This window comes from Hylobates moloch, unplaced genomic scaffold, assembly GCF_009828535.3.
Source record: "Hylobates moloch isolate HMO894 unplaced genomic scaffold, HMol_V3 SCAFFOLD_10, whole genome shotgun sequence".
Taxonomy (NCBI): Eukaryota; Metazoa; Chordata; class Mammalia; order Primates; family Hylobatidae; genus Hylobates; species Hylobates moloch.
Genome location: NW_026652285.1, coordinates 52,122,765 through 52,133,920, shown reverse-complemented (window position 1 = coordinate 52,133,920; position 11,156 = coordinate 52,122,765). Strand labels below are relative to the sequence as shown.

At 39.4% G+C, this 11,156-nt stretch overlaps 1 pseudogene; it reads left to right on the top strand.

The window, feature by feature from the left end:
- The first annotated feature begins 1,435 nt into the window (after positions 1-1,435).
- LOC116475415 (keratin, type I cytoskeletal 18-like) lies at positions 1,436-10,444 on the top strand (annotated as a pseudogene).
- The last annotated feature ends 712 nt before the right edge of the window (positions 10,445-11,156 follow it).

Genomic DNA, 11,156 nt, shown 5'->3' with positions numbered 1-11,156 from the left:
CAGGAAGAGCAGAAACTCAGCTTCCAAATATGCCACTCTGTCAGCAGGTTTGAATGTACAGGAAGCAGACAATGGAAGGCAAATGTCTGAAACCCAAATTCTTCTTTCCTGTAGAGAAGACTCAAATGAAGACTAGCTTCTAAATCTTGTCTTTCAGCTGATTCGGGTGGATGGTACCCAGTTCTAGCCATTCTTCTTCTATCCAGAAGAATAACACCTTTTATTAAGCCTCTTCTTTTAAGTACTACTTATTTTAATGCTACGGCTATCAGAAAGCATTTATTCTACCTCACAATATGCCTGCAAACCTTGGTTCCAAGGAGGCAGTATTGTCTACTGGTTAAAAGTGCAAGGATAGTAGGAAAACAGATCTGTCATGTTGAGAAAACATTCACCCTTTACTAAGCCTTATTTTTCTAATTTGTGAAATGAGGACAATAATAGTCCCTAACTCACAGGATTATTGTGATGGCTCTGTAAGATACTATATGTAAAGCACGCACTCTTGGTACATGGCCATTATTCAATAACTATATGTTAGTATCATTATTTTCATTATCATTATTGTTTGAAGTAGTAACAATATTCATAGCACTACTATTTCTCAAAATAGTTTCCCTTGATAATACCACTAAACATGTACTTCCTCTCTTATATAAACTAGGTAGATTTCTAGAGTCATCCCAATCAACTTAATTTTAATGTTTTTATTGGTTTCCTGAAATAGTTCATCCAGGACTCTTGAAAGTGGGCATACAGCTATATTCATCATTGTATTTTCAATGCATATTGTAATACCTAATGTATAAATGTTTATTGAAAAAAATCACATTTGGGTGACCAGCAATAGACAGGCTTTCTGGTATTTTTACTCTATTTCATAAACTCTGTTGATTCTAATGTCATGCAATTGTAAATCAGGCTCTTTCATTGCCTGAGAACTGAGGCAAAAATCTCTAAATTGAGAATAGTACATGCCAAGTACCTTCTCATTCTAAAGAGAGCCACTAAAAATCTGAAATACATCCTTGCAGTATTTATTAAAGCAGCAAATCTAGTCCTGTGACCATTACTGCCCATCCCCTCCAAGTCTGTGTCAGAGACACATACCAATAATTTGGGGGAATGGAGTCAGGAAACTAGGGCACAAGTACTCTCAGGGGGAGGAGGGTCCACCTCTCTAAGTAAGCCAGGAAGAGGTCTGCAGGAGAACTGCCTCTAAAGATGGGGGTTGGCAAGAAGGTAATGTTAGTGTCTCAAATTTTGATGAGCATCTGCTTCTACAGTGGACTTGCTGGGCTTTCTCTGTCCTATGCAAGACAAAGAGAGAGAGGAAAAAAAGTAATTGGAGGTAAGATGAAGGGTGAAATGAGAGTGAAGAAGAGGGGTAGACTCCACTGTCACCTTCTGATGAGACATGACCTGAGAGTTTCCCATGAGCTCAAGGGACCTACAGCAAGGAGCCGCCTGGAGCCATCTTGTTGATGACCCCCTCAGGAGGACTCCAACTGTAAGAATTGAGTACAAGGAGTTTCTCAGTGACGTGAAGCTGAAGAGGGCATCTGAAGAGATGAGCTGTAAAAACGTATTCACAAGAGGGACATGTGAAGGGAGTGACCATTCCGAAGAACCCAGAAAGCTGCCCACAGGAGAAGGATGCCATCCCAAAGATGGTACCCAGTAAGTGAAGAGACTTTGGCTTCTCCCTTGAGTTCTCCTCTCTAATCCCTGCCTTCAGAGGGGTGGGCAGAAAGGAAAGGGAGAAGTTGAGCAGCCAAACGGTATCAAAGAGAGAAGCCTTGAACTGGATAAAAACTGAAAGTTTTGAGACTGGATCAAAGCTTTTTCCTATTTCAGTATTAAAAATTCCAAGATGAGACTGTTCTTATACCAAAAGCTATCAGTTCTTTATAGAACCTATGCCAAGTGTTATCAAGGGCTATGAAAAGGAAGTTCAAAAGAGCAAACCAGGAGGCCATGATGAAAGAAAAAAATAAATCTGTTTCCTATGCAGTCAAAGCTATTTATTACACCAATTACACTCACAACCCTGTAAGGGAGAGAAGAAGGGAGAGAGATATGAAGATGGCTAGTGGGCAGGCCAGTCAGACAAGCTCAGCTGTTAATTCACCCTATGCCATTCCAAGTGAGCTGGCAGAAGTAGGGATTCTGAAGCGGAACTTCGGACTCTGGGCCAATGTTCCTTCCATTGCACTGCACCAACCCCCATAATAAGGGCTTCCGTTTTTTATTGCACTTTAAAATTAACAAAGCACTTGGGTGAACCACTGCCTTGCCAAGAATGTTTAGTCTGAAGAAAATTCTGTTAAACAAGGTGTCAAAACAACCATTAAAGATGCTTCTAAGAGCATTATCTTAGCTCTGCAGGGATTCAGCACAATGGAGAGAAAATACAAGATTGAAAATCCAAAGGCTCATGTTCGTTCTAGTTGTAGCACAACGAGGAGCTTTAAGAAAGGAGCGTGGCATTTGGCTTCAGATTGAGATTCAAATTCTGGCTCTGCTATTTAGCAGCTGTGTGACCTAAGGCACAATTCTTAACCTCTTTAATCCTCGATTTCTTCATGCATAAAATAGGAAAATGCCACCTACTTCCCAGGATTGCTGAGAGGAATAATGAGATAATATCAAAGCCTGGGAATGTGTCTGGAACTCAGCAGGGGTCCAATAAGTACGAGTTTTATCGAGTCACTTATCAGTACATTTTCTGCTCTGCCGACCTAAGAGAACTCTGGTGTTGATGAAATACAACAATATGTATGAGAACAACTGTTTACAGTGAGTTACTTTAAAATATTTATTTTTCTTGTTCTCTTCCTGGGTGATATCTTTTTTTCAACTATGGGAGCTCAGAGTCAATGTGAGATGGGAAAATTCCTTTTTGTCTTTTTGAAAGCAAATTCCAATCTCTTAAAACCAATTTTCTTTACAGTTCTTACTACAGTTATTTTTGTTAGTACTTTTAGATACATATCATTTTTCACAATTATAAAAGACATACGTATTCATTATAGGAGATGCGAAAAATATTACAAAGTATTTCCTTTCAGTTATTTCTAGACAAGAATATTTTTAAGAATTGGGTTTATTATGTATATATAGTTTAATAATAGGATTTTTTGGTTAAACATTTGATACTTGGTTGAATGTATCTGAGTCAGTAAACAATAAAAAGAGGAAGTGTAATTCATTAACAAGAAATAGAGAATGTGAAGACAGTTTCTTAATGGTGTTTTTTTTTTTTTTTGTGAACTATAACCTAGCCACAGAAGACAATGTGAAATGTATGTGTACACTTTATACAAACACAAGAAACCAAACACCTGGGTAACTATTATACAGGCTTAGGAATAAAATATTTCTAGTTCTTTAGAAGCCCACTAGGGCATGTTCTCTCTGTTGCATCTTTCTACCTATTCCAAGAAGTAACCTCTATCCTCAAGTGTGATCCTCAAAATGCTTAACAATTGTCGTGGTATGTCATCTGTCGCTGCCAAAGTTGTGTTTTCTCCATCCAGAGTTCCAGAGGCCAGCAGGCAACAGGGCAGGGAAGCTGTCCCCTAACACTTCTCTTGTCTTTTTATTTTGCTTATTGTGTTCTTTCTCATGTCATTAATTTAAATTAATATTTAATTGAGTTGGGCAAACTTTTCTCTTATTGTCTGTTTTTTGTTTGTTTATTTATTTGTTTTGGTATAGCTAGAAAGGCTTTCCACACATCTAGATTATAAAGGAGTAAATTAATGTTTTCTTGTAGTACTTTTATGGTTTTACTTTCCCATTAAATTCTACATGTAGATCCCTGATGGATTAGTAGTTCATTCTGGTGTATGGTATGAGGTATAAATTCATTTTTCTTCTATTTCAATAATTTCTGATGACACTTTCATTAACACTAACTAGAATGGGTCTATATATCTTCTTTTATGTTCATTGTTATGTTTGTTTAAGCACCAATACCACACTGCTTTTATTATAAGGGGCTTTGTAGTATCACTTAATATCTGATATGACTAGCTTCCCTCATTGTTCTCTCGTCCTTTTTCAAGATTTTTCTAACAAAATTTTTAAGTTTATCTTCTATGTGAACTTTATAATCAATTTGTCTAGCCCCCAAACAAAACAAAACAAATACCTGGGATTGGATTAAATGTATGTATTAACTCGTGGCACTGCCCACAAAGATAAGATCTCTAGTTTTTCTAGGATAGTTTTGTGTCTTTCAAAGATATTTTGAAGTTCATCTCTTATAGCTTTTGTCTATTTTATGCTAATTTTGTTTCTACCAATTTTGTCACTAATATGCTATAGGATTTAATGTATCTTCTACATGATTATAGTTTGTAGATACTAAGGCTATGGATTTTTTGATAACTTTACAGTATACTATTAATTGATTTGTTTATTGGTCATATGAATTGCAGTATTTATTCTCAAAGATTTTCCAGGTATACTGTCATATCATGTACAAATAGAAATAGTTTTCTTTTCCAATTCTCACACCTCTAATATTTTATACAGCAGTAAAGGTAGTCGGTATTCTTGCCTTTAGGAAAATGTTTCTAGTGCTTTCCCATTAAATTAGATGCTGGCTTTAGAAGAGATAAAGTTGGCATGCACACACACACACACACACACACACACACACACACACACTTTCAAATCTGTAGACCTATCTTAGATGTATCAATGCAAAAATTTTAAATATTATCAAATATAATCCAAAAACATTGAAAAAGAATGCACTGTGAACAAGTGGATTTTTCTAGAAATGTAGGAACAGTTCAGATAAAAAATTCTTATATTTACCATAGTTATGGCTAAAAAGAAATCATATGATAATCTCTCTAGATGCTGGCAGAAAGTCCAACAAAATTCGACCAAAATCCCTGATGGAAAAAATGCTCGATGAAAATAGAAATTTATGAATACCATCTCAACACAATTAATATATCTGTACCTATAATTATAGTCATATCTAGGTAGATTTAGATAAATAGAGAAATAAAACTAGTTCTAATGGGAAAATGCCATGGACATTTTCCCACAGCCAAGAATTATTGCTAAACATTGTGTTAAAGTATTAGCCAATGCAAGCTGACAAGGGTTATGATGTTATTTAAGCCTAAACAACTTGGACTTGTGGAAATATGCATAATTATGACTGTTACACCCACAGATTGGTTATGGGTTGGTTGATACCAATCTGAGTAAAAGTAGAATAAGGATGAATTTATTGTGAAACAAAGGGATATTTCTCACACCTGTAGATTAGAGTGATGATTCTTGCTGGGATTCAAATCACCCAAGGAGCATATACATCCCTATATAACATACACATTTTATGTCTGGAAATACAGATTTCCAGTCCCGATCACAGAAGTTCCAGATTCAGTAGGTCTAGGGTTTGACCTTGGAAGTTTTGTTCTTTCTTACTATGTATTTCAGTGTGTAGACATGGTTTTAGGTACTATTATTTTATAAAGCTTTGTTTACTTGATTATTTATTCATATGTTAATTTCCCTTCTAGTTTTGGAATGTGTTGAAGTTAGCTTACCGGAACATATAAAGTACAACAAAATTAATGTAAATTTTAAAAAGGAAAATAAATTAAAATTAAGAAAGTTAAATGTTGGCATAGATGACGTTAATATAAAAAAAGCCCACGACAGTGAGTTAGAAACAGTAAGGTCGTTTGAAGAAGTTGAGACACAAGGCCATTCATGGGTTGTCATGTGAAGTATATTATATTATAGTTCCTCTTTATCCACAACTGGTAGCATTTGCTTGTGCATAAAATCATTTAAAATAAACACTAAGAGCTGTCTCTAGGTAGAACAGTGGCATATAATTTCATCATATATCTATAGATGTGCATATGCAAAAGATTGGTGTGAATGCACAGACACCTTGGTTATTAGACAGTGGCGTGGGGCTTAGATTGTAGGCATATCACCTTTGATCTTTATATATTTAACATTTTCAGCATGGGTCAGCAGAGTAATCTATTTCGTCTCCAGTACCTGTATCTATTAAGGTATATTTATTATCTATACCCTACTAATACCATAAAGAATTTAAGAAGGGTTAAACAACAACAAATACACTTACGACAGGACAATTAAAATACAGATAGAAAAAGAAATCAGAAATCATAGGAGAAGTCAGACAAATCTGCTAGATGCAATTTTAACTGCAATGGATTATTACATTTATATTTTCATTGATTATCCTCTAAAGCTAAAAAGAAAACACGATAGAGATCGCTCTTCTCTGATAAAAAGAAAAATCGTACATTTCTTTATAAGATTTGTTCCCACTATTAAATTCTAAGAAAAATATATCAAATAGAGCTATCCATGAATAGTATGCAGTCATAATTCCACAGCCTTTACCATCCCCAAACCTAGCTCAGGAGATTGCTTTTATCTCACTAGTTTATAGTTAGTTCTTTAGTTAGCACTGTACATATGTTTTTTTCTTATCTAGATTAAGGGCTTGAGGATATGTCTGTTCATCTTCCTAATGTTGCACTTTTCTGATATAACAGGCACTAGTAAATGTTCATCAAGTGAATGAATGAATAATCAATGAATAGACAAACAAAAAATACTTTGTACAGCCAATTGCATGTCCTAGCTCTCACCCAAATCACCGGGCTTGGGTTATTTAATAGTTTTTTAATTTTATTTATTTATTTATTTATTTATTTTTGAGACAGAGTCTCATTCTGTCACCCAGGCTGGAGTGCAGTGGCACAATCTCCACTCACTGCAGCCTGCGCCTCCCAGATTCAAGCAATTCTTGTGTCGCAGCTTCCGGAGTAGCAGGGTTTACAGACTTGTGCCACAATGCCCAGCTAATTTTTGTATTTTCAGTAGAGACAGGGTTTCACCATGTTGGATAGGCTGCTCACAAACTCCAGGGCTCAAGTGACCTGCCCTCCTTGGCCTCCCAAAATGCTAGGATTACAGGCATGAGCCACCGAGCCAAAACAAGTTTTTTTTCAACAAATATTTATTAAGCACCTACTGCATGCCAGGTGCTGCTTTTAGTACTTATTAGGCTGGTGCATAAAAAGTAATGGCAGGACCTGCAATTACTTTATAGTTATGGCCAATAAGCGAAAGAGGCAAAAACAATTTTCGTTATAGTTCTTATTTTCTATATTGGGGGAATAAATGATTAAAGTGTGTAATGTATTAGATGGCAAGAAGTACTTTGAAGAAGAAAAAAAAAAACTTGACAGTGCAGTTAAGAGAGATAGAGTCCTGAACTCTATGTAAGTGTGTGGTGTGTGTGTGTGTGTGTGTGTGTGTGTGTGTGTGTGTGTGTGTGTGTATGAGAGAGAGATAGAGACTGGGAATATAAATCCAGGAGAAAAGGCATGACTGGGGCATCCTGGCTTCTTCTGATAACTGGTGTAAACAGAAATAAAAAGCATAATGATTTAACCCTAATGGTCTCAAGGCAGGTAATGTTGTCGCTGAGAGTTCTGGGGATAGAAGGAAGTTTAACTTATTTCCATGAATACACAGTATTATGAGTATTTGCCTCACTTTGTTGTGCAGAGAGGGTGGTGGATGTACCCAAACAATCATTCCAATCAACAATGATAGGTATCCAACCTATCTATCATTCCAAGCTGGTGAAATGCATGCATTTTGGGGATTAGGTTAGGGAAAGAGGCTGAGGAGAAGGTTAGGAGGAGGAAGAAATTCTCACACACAGTGGGACCTGTTATTGCAGCAGCACTATGCAAGAAATAGTTTTCAAGGAAGAACTTGAGAATTAATTTCAAATTGAAGTCTAAGTGCAATTTAGATAGGCAAAAAGTAATTTCCTGGGTTGGATTTGGCCAGGGCATTGGACTTAACACCTCATCTCTTGCAAAAATTGCCAGGGGATCATTGATAATTATAAGAGAGCATGGCCTTAGATTTACAGCTCCAGCATAGGCTGGTATCTTCAGAGGGCAGCGCCACTCAGCAGTGGGAACAGACTCCAGTTGATGAATGATAGCCTAATGCCACTTACTGATTTACATGCCCTCTGTGCTCCCAACAGCACCTGCGCTTTTCCAAGAGTGCTTCTTTGCCTAAGGACTGCCAAGACCTTGCTCTGTCAAATAGTACAAGATCAGATCAATTGATACTAAAGAACCTCTGCAGCTCAGAAACTTAAAAAAAATGGGTCAAGAGATGCTTGCTGAAGTGATTGTTATTTTTAAGCAGGTAAATATATCAATATGAGTACTGTAGGAATAATAAAGGTAGTGAAGAGTGAAGAATCCCAGACTGGGCTTTCATCTCTACAGCTACCAAACTATGTAAAATCCAGCAAGTCATTTCACCTCACCGAGTCTCAGTTTTCTTGTCTTTACAAACCTGAATAAAATCCAAACAGTTTGCCTACTCTAAATGACCACCACCTAATTTACCACCTGGTGGTCTACTCTAACTTTAGAATCCTTTCCTATCTCCCTCTCCCTGTGGCCCCAGTCGTATTGGCTTTCTTTTTGTTCTGCAAATCTACCAAATTTGCCTGTAGTCAGGGCCTCAGTGCTTGCTCTTCCTACCACACAGAATTCTTCTCCCCCAGAGCATTATATGGCTGGCTTCTTCCCATCATTCAAATATCCTTTCTCAGAGGTGCTATCTCATCATCCAATCAAAGATTGCCCGTTGCCCTTCATTTTTTTTCTCTTTCAGCTTCTCATTTTATTAACGTCATAGTATTATCACTTTCCAAAATTATATTTTTTATGTCATTGTTTACATGTTCAATGTTTATCAACAACCCTTCCTCACCATCATAGAATCAGAGTTTCCATGAGCAAAAGAGCCTTGGGGGTTGTAGGCAAAGCCTGAGTCCTGTCCTTTCGCTCTCCTCCCCAGACAGTACGAGCTTCACCACTCGCTCCACCTTCTCCACCAACTACTGGTCCCTGGGCTCTGTCCAGGCACCCAGCTACGGCGCCCGGCCTGTCAGCAGCGCGGCCAGCGTCTATGCAGGCGCCAGGGGTTTTGGTTCCCGGATATCCGTGTCCTGCTCCACCAGCTGCAGGGGCAGCATGGGGTCCGGGGGCCTGGCCGCAGGGATGGCCGGGGGTCTGGCAAGAATGTGAGGCATCCAGAACGAGAAAGAGACCATGAAAAGCCTGAACGACCGCCTGGCCCCCTACCTGGACAGAGTGAGGAGCCTGGAGACCAATAACTGGAAGCTGGAGAGCAAAATCTGGGAGCACCTGGAGAAGAAGAGACCCTAGGTCAGAGACTAGAGCCATTACTTCAAGACCATTGAGGACATGAGGGCTCAGATCTTCACAAATACTGTGGACAATGCCCACATTGTTCGGCAGATAGACAATGCCCATCTTGCTGCTGATGACTTTAGAGTCAAGTATGAGACAGAACTGGCCATGCACCAGTCTGTGGAGAAAGACATCCATGGGCTCCACAAGGTCATCGATAACACCAATGTCACTCGGCTGCTGGTGGAGACACAGATCGAGGCTCTCAAGGAGGAGCTCTCTTCATGAAGAAGAACTACAACGAGGAAGTAAAAGAACTACAAGCTCAGATTGCCAGCTCTGGGTTGACAGTGGAGGTAGATGCCCCCAAATCTCAGGACCTCACCAAGACCATGGCAGACATCTGGGCCCAATATGACGAGCTGGCTTGGAAGAACTGAGAGGAGCTGGACAAGTACTGGTCTCAGCAGATTGAGGAGAGCACCACAGTGGTCCCCATGCAGCCCGCCAAGTTTGGAGCTGCTGAGATGATGCTCACTGAGCTGAGATGTACAGTCCAGTCTTTGGAGATCGACCTGGAATCGACGAGAAATCTGAAGGCTAGCTTGGGGAACAGCCTGAGGGAGGTGGAGGTCTGCTACGCTGTGCAGATAGAGCAGTTCAATGGGATCGTGCCACACCTGGAGTCAGAGCTGGCACAGACCTGGGCAGAGGAACAGTGCCAGGCCCAGGAGTACGAGGCCCTGCTGAACATCAAGGTCAAGTTGGAGGCTGAGATCACCACCTACTGCTGCCTGCTGAAAGATGGCAAGGACGTCAATCTTGGTGATGCCCTGGACAGCAGCAACTCCATGCAAACCATCCAAAAGACCACCCCCTGCCAGACAGTGGATGGCAAAATGGTGTCTAAGACCAAAGATACCAAAGTTCCGAGACATTATGCAAGCAGAAGCAGGGTACCCTTTGGGGAGCAGCGGGCCAATAAAAAGTTCAGAGGCAAAAAAAAAAAAAAAATCTTGTGTATATTTTTCACCAGTCTATTCCCAGTATTCAGGGTAGTGCCTAGTGAAGAGCAGATCCTTAATAAATATGGAAGAATGGAAGACAATGGATTCAGTGATTTGCCTGCCATCCCAGCTCCAGCAGTCTGGGGGCCAGTGCACCTTTAGCTAGGATGATTCAGCTCCAGGAATTACCATGACCTGGGATAGTTGTTTTTAATGACTTTCCCTGGCTGTCCTCATCCCCTGCCTATTCTGGATATAATCTTCATCTCCTGAAGGCATTGTTGTTAATTAGAGTCAATTACATATGAAGGAAGATTATGGGGTAAGGGTAGCATGAGATGGAATGAATTAAAATATTTCAAACAGTGCCTAGCTCTTCTCCCCCTTTCTCCCTATTTAGCAATGGTGAAATTTGAGTATACATTAAATAAAATATGGAGTAGTTGAGTATTTTTGTTTGTTTGTTTGTTTTGAGACAGAGTCTCGCTGTCACCCAGGTTGGAGTGCAGTGGCGCTATCTCAGCTAACTGCAGGCTCCGCCCTCTGGCGTTCACGCCATTCTCCTGCCTCAGCCTCCCCAGTAGCTGGGACTACAGGCGCCTGCCACCTCGCCCGGCTAATTTTTTGTATTTTTAGTAGAGACGGGGTTTCACCATGTTAGCCAGGATGGTCTCTATCTCCTGACCTCGTGATCCACCCGCCTCGGCCTCCCAAAGTGCTGGGATTACAGGCGTGAACCACCGCCCCCGGCCAAGTATGTTTTAATATTATTAATAAAATAAGATTGAAAAATTTAACTATGAAAACTTTCAAAATAATGGATTTCTAATAATTGATTCTCAAATGCCATCTGTTTCTCACTACACAGTAGGAA